At 49.5% G+C, this 9822-nt stretch overlaps 1 long non-coding RNA gene across 1 annotated transcript; it reads left to right on the top strand.

The window, feature by feature from the left end:
- The first annotated feature begins 2874 nt into the window (after window positions 1-2874).
- LOC110289714 lies at window positions 2875-6779 on the top strand. The gene is made up of 3 exons (XR_002377368.2): window positions 2875-3464; window positions 3638-3748; window positions 6274-6779. It is a non-coding gene; the product is annotated as an uncharacterized LOC110289714 (long non-coding RNA).
- The last annotated feature ends 3043 nt before the right edge of the window (window positions 6780-9822 follow it).

The following is a 9822-nucleotide window of genomic DNA, read 5'->3' on the forward strand; positions in this document are numbered from 1 at the left end:
TCCTCCAGGCCCCATTAAACTGTGTGCATCAGGTCGCTTCTCTGATGTGGGTAGGAGGGTGGTCTTGCTGTGGCTCCAGAAGGGATCTAGCAGGGCATTCTAAACTGCACTCAGTCTGCAGTGAGTGCCATGTGCTGGAGCAATGAAGCAAAGACTGTGGCTCAGGTTGCCTTCCTGGAGGTGGCAGTTGAACTAGCCTAGCCTTCATATGGAAGTGGGAGCTATATCAAGCTGTTTGAGGTCTTTGCATGGATGGGAGACGCAAAGAGTAGTGCAGTAAGGGAGGTCCTAAGACATCACCCCCCTCCCCCGTCTCTGTCTCAGTATCCCCAGAGGAAGAAGGGGACTTTTCATAGCTCTCCGAAGGGAGTCCTAGGAAACCTAGGATGTATGATCTGAACTCTGTAACGTCTAGAGTCTAGTTCGCATTTGAGCCCTGTTTACTGGTAGCTGTGTGCCTTTAGGAAAGTTATACACGTCTCTGTGCCTATGTGATCTGATATGAAAGGTTGGCATGATGACAGTCCCAGCATGTGGTGAAGATGACTCTCTTCTTGAGCTCCAAGAGAGGCAGGGGGGAGGGAGCCAAGGACAAAGCAGTGGCCAGCCATTAGAGGTGGTTTCTTGGAGGAAGGGAGCACCAGCCATTCAGGAGAACATCTCTACTGGGGTGGGGGATCCCTAGGGAGTGTGTGGAGGTCTGCAGGGGTCCCCAGAGCTCATCCTCCCCATCCCAAGGTTTCATGTTACCATTGATACTGTCACACTGGGGAAGGGGGGCATGAGGTATGAGGAAGCCTTGCCCCAGGCCTGTCTGGTGGTATGATTTGATTGTGCCTAGTAGTTTGGGGTGGGGCAGAGAGGGACGGGTGGATGGTGGGAGCTTGACCTCATGTCTGATGTGATCGGTTAGTAGGTGAAAAGGGGAAGAGAAAAGAAAAGGGAAAGTTCAGAAGAGTCTTCGCTTGGTTAGAGTGGAACATATGCAAGAGCATAGGATCACTTGTCTCCCTCCCTCCCTCCCTCCCTCCCTCCCTCCCTCCCTTCCTTCCTTTTTTCTTTCTTGTTCTTTTCTCAAGACAGCCCAGGATTTGAGCCCACCCCTAGCTACCCCAGTCCTTGGCAGGTGACCGTCACAGGTATGTACCATCACACACGACTAGGCAAAATCTTGACAAGGTGCTTGCAAACTTGGAGGCTTGGGAGGTGGTATTCAAGACTGCTTGTAGGAAGAGCCTTAAGAAAGGGCTGGCCAGGGCCAGGAAGAGGCCTTCTTGTACCTCTGCAAATGGGCCAAATAACAGCCCACTCTGAGGAGGAACACCATAAAGTACTTGTTCCATTGATGTTCTTGGTTCCTGCTGGGGGAGGCCAAGGATGGGAAACTGAGGCCCATGAAGGGGTCCCCAAGCTGGCCTGTTATCCAGGGATGCAGCCACCCACTGTGTGCTCAACACAGCTCTGGGCAGGGCATCCTTTTGTTCTTTTTGTGAGTCTTCTTTCCTCCAGGTCTCCTTTCCTTTGATGCCCTCTACCAGGTCTTCCACCTCCTCTCATTACAGTTTGGAGAGGGGAGTGTCTCTTCGGGGGTTGCCAGGCCCTGCTGCATGAGGCTTGTGGTGGGGCAAATGGTCTGCAGCCAGTGTTGATAGAGAGGGGGATGCAGGGCTCCCTGCACCCTCAGCAGCCAGCCCTACCCTCTTCCATCAGGGCCATTTCCCTGACTCCTGATTTTTCATTACAGCAGCACACAGTCTCAGAGTTACCCAAGGTCACAGAGCTGCAAGGGGAGCAGAATGAGGCCATTACACCAGCCTCTAATGTCCCTGCGGCCTCAGCTCGCTAGCTGCCTCGATCAAGCACCCGGGACACTCCAATTTCCGCCTGTCCTGAGGTGATCGTATCAGGGCCTGAGTGATCTCCTTGCCGGCGGCGGGCAGTGGAGATGCTGTGGCAGCAAGCTGGCTGTTCCCCTACTCGGCCACCTTCTGAGTCCACACATCCTCTCCCTTGGGAACAAAAGGGAGGCACCAGCTGAGACCATTGGCTGAGAAATGGCTGGCGGGATATCTCCCTGCGCTTCACCCTTGCCCTGTAAGAGTTCAGACTTAGTTCAGCTGCTGGCTGGCCAGGAGCACCAGCCATTGCCCATCACTCTGGCTGGCTGGAAGGGCTAGGATGCTAGGCTCTAGCTGTTCTGCATGGGATGGGTGGGTGAGGAGCTATGCTAGCTGGGGACTGGGGGCTGGGGGTAATAGCTACCCTCAGGGATTCTTAAGGCTCCAGACCTCTGTCACTCATCATTTCGGTTTATAAAAGGCCTGTGGTCCCGGGATATTGACTGATGCTGAGCCCTGTGCTGACCTTCCCTCCCATCTGCCAAGGGCAGGAGCTGGGTGAGATGGCCCAGGGTAAAGAATGAGTTGGCAATCCTGGATTTCTGATCCTCACCCCTTAGAAGTTTTTGTGCTGGTCCGCATGTCACACTTGGCCCATCTGCAAGGGATGTGGAAGCCATGATGCTGGCTCTGGTCTGGGAAACTTTTTATTAAGATCTATCTCAACAAAAATAGTGAAAATGGCCTTTAATCCCAGCACTCTGGAGGCAGAGGCGGGCCGATTTCTGAGTTCGAGGCCAGCCTGGTCTACAGAGTGAGTTCCAGGACAGCCAGGGCTACACAGAGAAACCCTGTCTGAAACACACACACAAAAAAAAAAAAAAAAAAAAAAAAAAAAAAAAAAAAAGTGAAAATGCAAATGGACCGAGTCCTCAGCAAGCAATAAAGGGGAATGTAGTCCCTTAGCTTCCTGGTGTGAATTGCAAGTGGCTGTGGTCATACTCAGGACCATAGCTCTGAAACAGAGCTTAGGTAGACAGTGCTTAGGGGGTGAGGTGCTGGCATCAGAGGCAATAGGGGTGGACCCAGTGAGTGTGCTTATCTGGAGTGTATGTTTACAAACTCTCAACTCTACATGGAAAGGGACAACTTCTGCCTGGGACAATGCCACAGGACTACTTACTTGGGCAATGGGCACAGATCATAATCAGGTGATCATTGGCTGAGATACTGCCATAAGCCAGAACGGGACCTCAGGTCAGCTGTTCTTCTGTCTCTTTGCCCTTGGCTAGGACTGCATTGGCTACTGGTCCTGAAGCCCAGGGCAGGGTCCTTGGGGTAGGGACTCCTTCCAAAGGTTTGGCTGCCAGTGTGCAACATGGGGTCCTTACTAACTAACCTGGACCACTTCCAGTTTTCTCTGGCTTGGGAAAGCAGCCTGTGGGGGTTGGCTTTCTACTCTAGCTGGAAGGCAGGACTCTGTTAGACAGGCACTGCCCTCCCCCATGTCTCCCCGTGATTTCTACGACACTGTAAATAAACCAACACCAGGATTAAACCCATGGAGGATGGTGGTGGGGGACACAGAGCGTGGACTGGAATTGGAACTGCAGAGCCAATCAGCATGTATGTACATTGGTACTCTGCCTGCATGTATGTCTGTGGGAGGGCATCAGGTTCTCTGGAACTGGAGTTAAAAATAGTTGTGAGCTCCTATGTGGGTGCTAGGACTCGAACCTGAGTCTTTTGGTTAAGAACAGCCAGTGTTCTTAACTGCTGGGCCATCTCTCCTGCCCCAGCTTTCTTTCTCATGGAATTCAAAGGAGAAGGCTGATGAAGACCAGGATCTCCAGGGGCAGGGTCCCAGGTCCTACCACAGCTGTGCTGGAATCCTTAGGAAAGAGAGGCAGGTATGTCACCAACATCCCCGTTCTCTTGCCACTGGAAGCCCGCTGTGGTCACGTGTGAAGTGGATTGCTTTTGTTTGTTTGTTTGAGTAGCTCTCCATCTTTTCATGGCTCCCCTGCCTTGCTGTGACTCTAAAGTAGATGAAGTCTTCAAGGTGCCATACTATCACTGAAGTTAGATTGGCTGCCTTTAATTGCAATATTTTCCTCACAGAGGATGGAGCCCTGGACTCTCCAAGAGAATGTTCTTGCTGTCCTGATGAGGAAACCATGACCTCATCTCTACAACCAACCCAATCAGGCTTGGTCATGTCCTGTTAGAGGCTTTTGACCATGATACATGACCCAGCTCACCCAGATCAGCTGGGTCAGGTAGAGGTACATTCTGGATATAGCGTGGTCCTGGAATATGGTGACCTTGTGATTATTTGGGGGGCTTTCTGGTTGAGCTGAGGGTCTCACCTCCAGGCTGAGTGCTCCCTCAGTGTCTTGGATGGAAACCATAGAATATCCTTGAAGCTCACAAGACTCTGGAGAAAATCAGCACAGTATCTTGACTGTAACAGGAAGGAGGGATTAAAAGGAGGGGTCTCTGGTGATAAACACATATGGGTCTCAGTGTGCAAATGCCTGACTTGCCTCCTACAGGAGCCCAGGAGCCTCTGAGTGTGTCCAGGCCATTGATTCTCTGCAATTTCCTAATGGATGAGTCTGAAGCTTGCAGGATATGTAGTGCTGGAAAGATGCCTCAGTGATTAAAGGCACTTGCTGCTCTTGTAGAGGCCCTGAATTCTGTCCCAAGATCCTGACTGGGTGGTGGGTGGTTCATAACTACCTATAACTTTTGCTCCATGAGGTCATACTCCCTCTTGTGGTTTCCAAGGATAGGGCACTCATGTGCACATACTCATAACACGCACGCGCGTGCGCGCGCGCACACACACACACACACACACACACACACAAAAGACAAAAAATAAATATTAAAAAAAAGAAGCCCTGGGTTGTTTGGTGGAATTCTAGATCAGATAGCCAGAGCATCTCACCCGTCACCTGAAACTTGGGTGGAGCTGGGTGCCACTGTCTAAGGGGCTGTCAGTCATCAGCAAACACAGGCAGAACTGCCTTTTCTGATTCCCCAAATGTCCCCCTGGAGTGAAGCCACTTAAGGTAGGACCATCTGGTATTTCTTGCTGATAGGTAATAACTCACACTCTAGAGGATACACAGAGCCTCAAGGGAGACCACCTGTTTGAGGCCTGGCAGGCCATACTGTAAAGCTTATGGCTAGCCATGTGCGTGGAAGATGGGGGAATGGGCAGGGCTGGGAGCATATCTGTGGAAGACCCCTGGCTCAGCCAGCCAAGATGTCCCAGATCCAAAAGGGTGTACAATCAAGAGATGATATTTGAGTTATTTGAATATGATCCTTTTAAAAAGCAAAGTGAAGTTAAAATGAATGTAAGGTAGATGCCTACACAGGTTCTGTGGGCTGGGTAGGGTCTCTCCGAAATCCCTGTGTGATGGCTGTTCCTGTTCTTGGTTGTCAACTTGACTACATTTGGAATTAGCTAAATCCCAAGAGGCTGAATACATCTGTGAGGGATATTTTTTTTTAGTTAAACCATCTGAAGTGGGAAGACCCACCTTTAATTCAGATCTTTTGAGATAGGAAGATCCACCTTTAATCTGGGCAACCCTTGCTGCTTCAGCCTAGAGAAGGACGTGGAGGAGGAAAGCTTTTGCTCTTTGCCTGCTTGCTCTGGCTGGTAAAGCCATTCCTTCACTGGTATTAGAGCCTACTTTAGGATTCAGATGTATGCTGAAGACCAGGTGAGACATCCAGACTCAGGAACTGAATAACTGCTGGACTCTTGGACTTTCTATTGGTAGACAGAATAACAGTTCTATTGTTGAACTAGCTAGTTCAACGTGACTACAACCTGTAAGTATCTAAGTATCTTAGTATCTATCTATCTATCTATCTATCTATCTATCTATCTATCTTCTATTATCTATCTATTATCTATTATCATCTATCTATTATCTATCTATCTTCTATTATCTATTATCATCTATCTATCTATCTATCTTCTATTATCTATTATCTATTATCATCTATCTATCTTCTTCTATCTATCTATCTATCTATCTATCTATCTATCTATCTTCTATTATCTATCTATTATCTATTATCATCTATCTATCTATCTATCTATCTATCTATCTATCTATCTATTATCTATTATCTATTATCATCTATCTATCTATTATCTATCTATCTATCTATCTATCTATCTATCTATCTATCTATCTATCTATTTATCTATCTATCTACACCCTGTGCCAGGCCTCATGGTTCCACAGCTTCACAGACCCCCAAGACCCTGAGCCAAGAGGCAGAACAGCTTCACAGCCCATCTCAGCCCTTGCCAGGGTTGGAGGGGTGGCTGCAGCCCAGTCCCCAGCACTTACTTCAACCCCAACATGGCTCGTTTAGTGACTGACCCTCTCTCTCTCCCCAACAGGGTGACTCTTCCAGTGTCCTTTCCTAATCACCCAGGGCCACCGACGCTGGCCTAATCTATCTGGCTGAAACTGTCTGCCTCAGCTGAGGTTATTGTGTTTCGCTCTGAGATGCTTGGATTTACTGGGTTTATTGAATCATTTTTCACTCTGCATCTGTGGTAACCAGACTTGGAAATGAAAAGTCACATGGTGTCTAAGCATGATGGAAGAGGATTGGGTGAGCGCAAGAGCCTGCCATCATGTTGGGGCTAAGAGACAGGGGCAGAGGAGAGCCATGCTGGTGGTCCTGTGGTCAGAACAGCATGGCAGGAGACCACGACCAATGCCCAGCTGCTAGGAGAAGGAGCCTGCCTCGCAGAGCTCTCCACACATCTGATTGCATTCCATACCTCCTTTGTCATCTAGCTACAGCATGCTATAACTGTAATATCTACAAGGCAGAAAATAATAGACCTCTTTGTTTAGGGGATCTTTTAGAACATTAAATGGAAAAATAAGTACGAAATGGCTGTCTTGAGGAAAGCTTCCTCTGCGGAGCCTTTGGTCACCTCCCTCCTCTCTCCCTCCTCCCTCTTCTTCCTCCTTCTCCTCTTCTGAAATTGGATTATTCTGGAGCCTACAAGGCTCTTGTGCAACACAGGAACCTGTCCCAAGAGGGTCCATGGCCATCCTAGGCCTCGCTTTCTAATGGGTGAGTAGTGAGGGCTGGAGGGGATGTGGGGGACTTGGGTTAGCCTGCGGGGTACGGGCAACTCAAGAGCAGGATTGAGACTCACTCAGGTCTGAGCCTAAGTGTGTTTACAATGCAACATCTGGTCACCATCCACAGACACTTGTGGCACAGGGACCCAGCAGGCATCAAGAAGTTGGGGCCTAGAACAGAGCTCTGGTGAGAAGAGACAAAAAGAGACAAAAAAAAAAAATCAAAGAATTCAACACTTAAATGCTACTAAGGACTTGGAGGAAAGAGGTCTGGGGATCCTGTTGTGGGCAGTTGGTGGCATTGAGGAGGACGGCAAGGGACCTTTGCTCCATGTAGATGGGGACAAACTACTGCAGTCTCTTGAGTTTCCACATGGGCAGCACCACTCAGCCGGGGCAGAGGGGTGGAGAGGTTCACTTTCATATTCTGCATCCTAAAAGCACATTTAAATCCTGTTTCGGAGGAGGGAGTTGATTCTCAGTTTAGTGTATACACACGGGCAATGGTTAGTTCATTCTGAGTTAATACTTCCAGTCCACATACCCTGGAGGAGTATCAGCACAGGGCTGGCATCAGCACAGGCCCTTAATCCTAGCACTGGGAAGGCAGAGGCGAGCCAGCTCTGTAAGTTTGAAGCCAGCCAGGTCTACATGGGTGAGTGGAAGGCCAGCCTGAGCTACATAGTGAGACCGACCCTGCTTAAATTAAACAATAAGGGAAAACAAACAACAACCAACCAAGCAGGCAATAATAACAACATAATAAGCAGCACCTGTCCCCGAGCCTAGCCAACCACAAGATAAGGGAGGACTGCAGGGGACGAGAGAGGTAAAGCCATCAGAGGGAGGGCCTTAGAAATGTGGCTGACCACGGGTCTAGGGTGAGCGCTGGAGTGACAGACTGGTCCCATATCCCCTTTGTCTGATGACTGAAGATAAGATGGAAAACAAATTTGGTTTTTTAAAAACTTTTTCTTGATTAATTGATTGTGTGGGGCTGTATCTGTCGCTGTGTGTCTGTGTAGACATCGGAAGTCAACTTGTGGCTGGACGGTGGTGGCGCACACCTTCAATTCCAGCACTTGGGAAGCAGAGGCAGGCAGATCTCTGGGTTTGAGGCCAGCCTGGTCTACAGAGTGAGTTCCAGGACAGCCAGGGCTACACAGAGAAACCCTGTCTCGAAAAACAAAACAAACAAACAAACAAACAAAGAAGTCAACTTGTGGAAGTTGGTTCTCTCCTGCTGTGTGGGTTCCAGGCACTGAACTCAGGTGGTCAAGCTTGGACACAGATTCCTTTACTTGCTCAGCCATCTCGCTGTCTTCTCAGACACTAGCTCTCGGAGTAAAGAATAGTTTAAAAGAGTTAGCCTGGGCTGGAGGGATGGCTCAACGGTTAAGAGCACTGACTGCTCTTCCAGAGGTTCTGAGTTCAATTCCCAGCAACCACATGGTGGCTCACAACCATCTGTAATGGTTTCTGATGCCCTCTTCTGGTGTGTCTGATGACAGCAACAGTGAGTGTACTTACATATATAAAATAAATCTTAAAAAAAAAAGAGTTAACCTGACTCTGCTCATTGACTTCTGAAATGACATGAAACCAACTCCTGTTTTACATTTTGAGCAGGAGCTGGAGTGTGGCTCCCATGGCCCTGCTGCACTGAAGTAGCCTCTATCCAGCACCTGACCTTCATCAAACAGACTCTTGTCCATATCCCCAGGAATTCTGGCTCCTTGCTACACACAGACATCTGTGTTGCCAAGGACCAAGAAACGGATCCATTAAAATACAGAACAGAAACCTCCCTAAACCTTTCCTTGGGGGGGGGGATGGGAGGAGGCATCCAGCAGACCCTGGGCTCTGCTCATGATGCAACAGGGTGACAGCTTCCACACATTCAGGGTGTCTGCACTATGGTGTGTCCGAACCTCAGACTCCAGAGGGGCATGCTTCTCTCCAGACAAGTGTGAGTTCTTACCTCTGCAGGGCCCAAAGACCTGGAGGAAGCCTGAGATGCAGGCACAGGAGCCCAGCGTGATGCAGCTCCTCTGAGCTCAGAACCCCCAGGCCTGCTTGCCCATCTGTCTCAGGGTCAGTGCCCCACTGTCTGACTGACTGGCTTGCCCCTTGCTTTGCTCCCTGGTGCCTGAGGCTGCTGCTGACAGGTAGCCTCACTATGCAGGTACGGCTGTGTCCATGGAGCAATAGCTGAAGGTTTTGCGGCTTTTTTTTTTTTTTTAAATATTTTCCCCCATGGACAAAAGCTCAGTCCAGCACATGGCTGGTCAGCAGGAACTTGGGAGTGGGCACGAGAAATACTGAGAAAGAAAGCTGGGGACCAAACTCATATGTGGCAGTCGCCTCTGTGGTGGCTGCTGGCTGTGCAGACCTCCCCTTTGGGAAGGTAGCAATGTGCCCCAAGTTCCCCCTCTCTAGGTGGGGATGAAATTCAGGAGTGTCTAAGAAAGGCAGGGCAGTGACTGAGGGAAGTATGTTCCTGATGCTCTACATGCCCCCCTCTCCCCAGGCCATGGGTTAGATTACCTGGAAAAATCACTGTGATACCCATAGCCAGCGTGCCCCAGAGCTTGAACTTCAAGCTGACTGTAGCTGTTTAGAACTTGTCCTCCTACAAATGAATGAGCTCCAATTTGACCCATAGCCTTGGAGGAAGGATCTACCAGCCACTGCCCGGAGAACCAAGGTGCCACCCTACAACACACATATATGCGATACCCACTTACTCTGGAGCCTCAAGTTCAAATCCAATCATGCCTGGCCATCACGAAGGGTACAAGGGCCAGGCTCTGCTGGGTGTGTCTCCTGGATCATGTTTGTCCAAA

This window comes from Mus caroli, chromosome 2 (assembly GCF_900094665.2).
Source record: "Mus caroli chromosome 2, CAROLI_EIJ_v1.1, whole genome shotgun sequence".
Taxonomy (NCBI): Eukaryota; Metazoa; Chordata; class Mammalia; order Rodentia; family Muridae; genus Mus; species Mus caroli.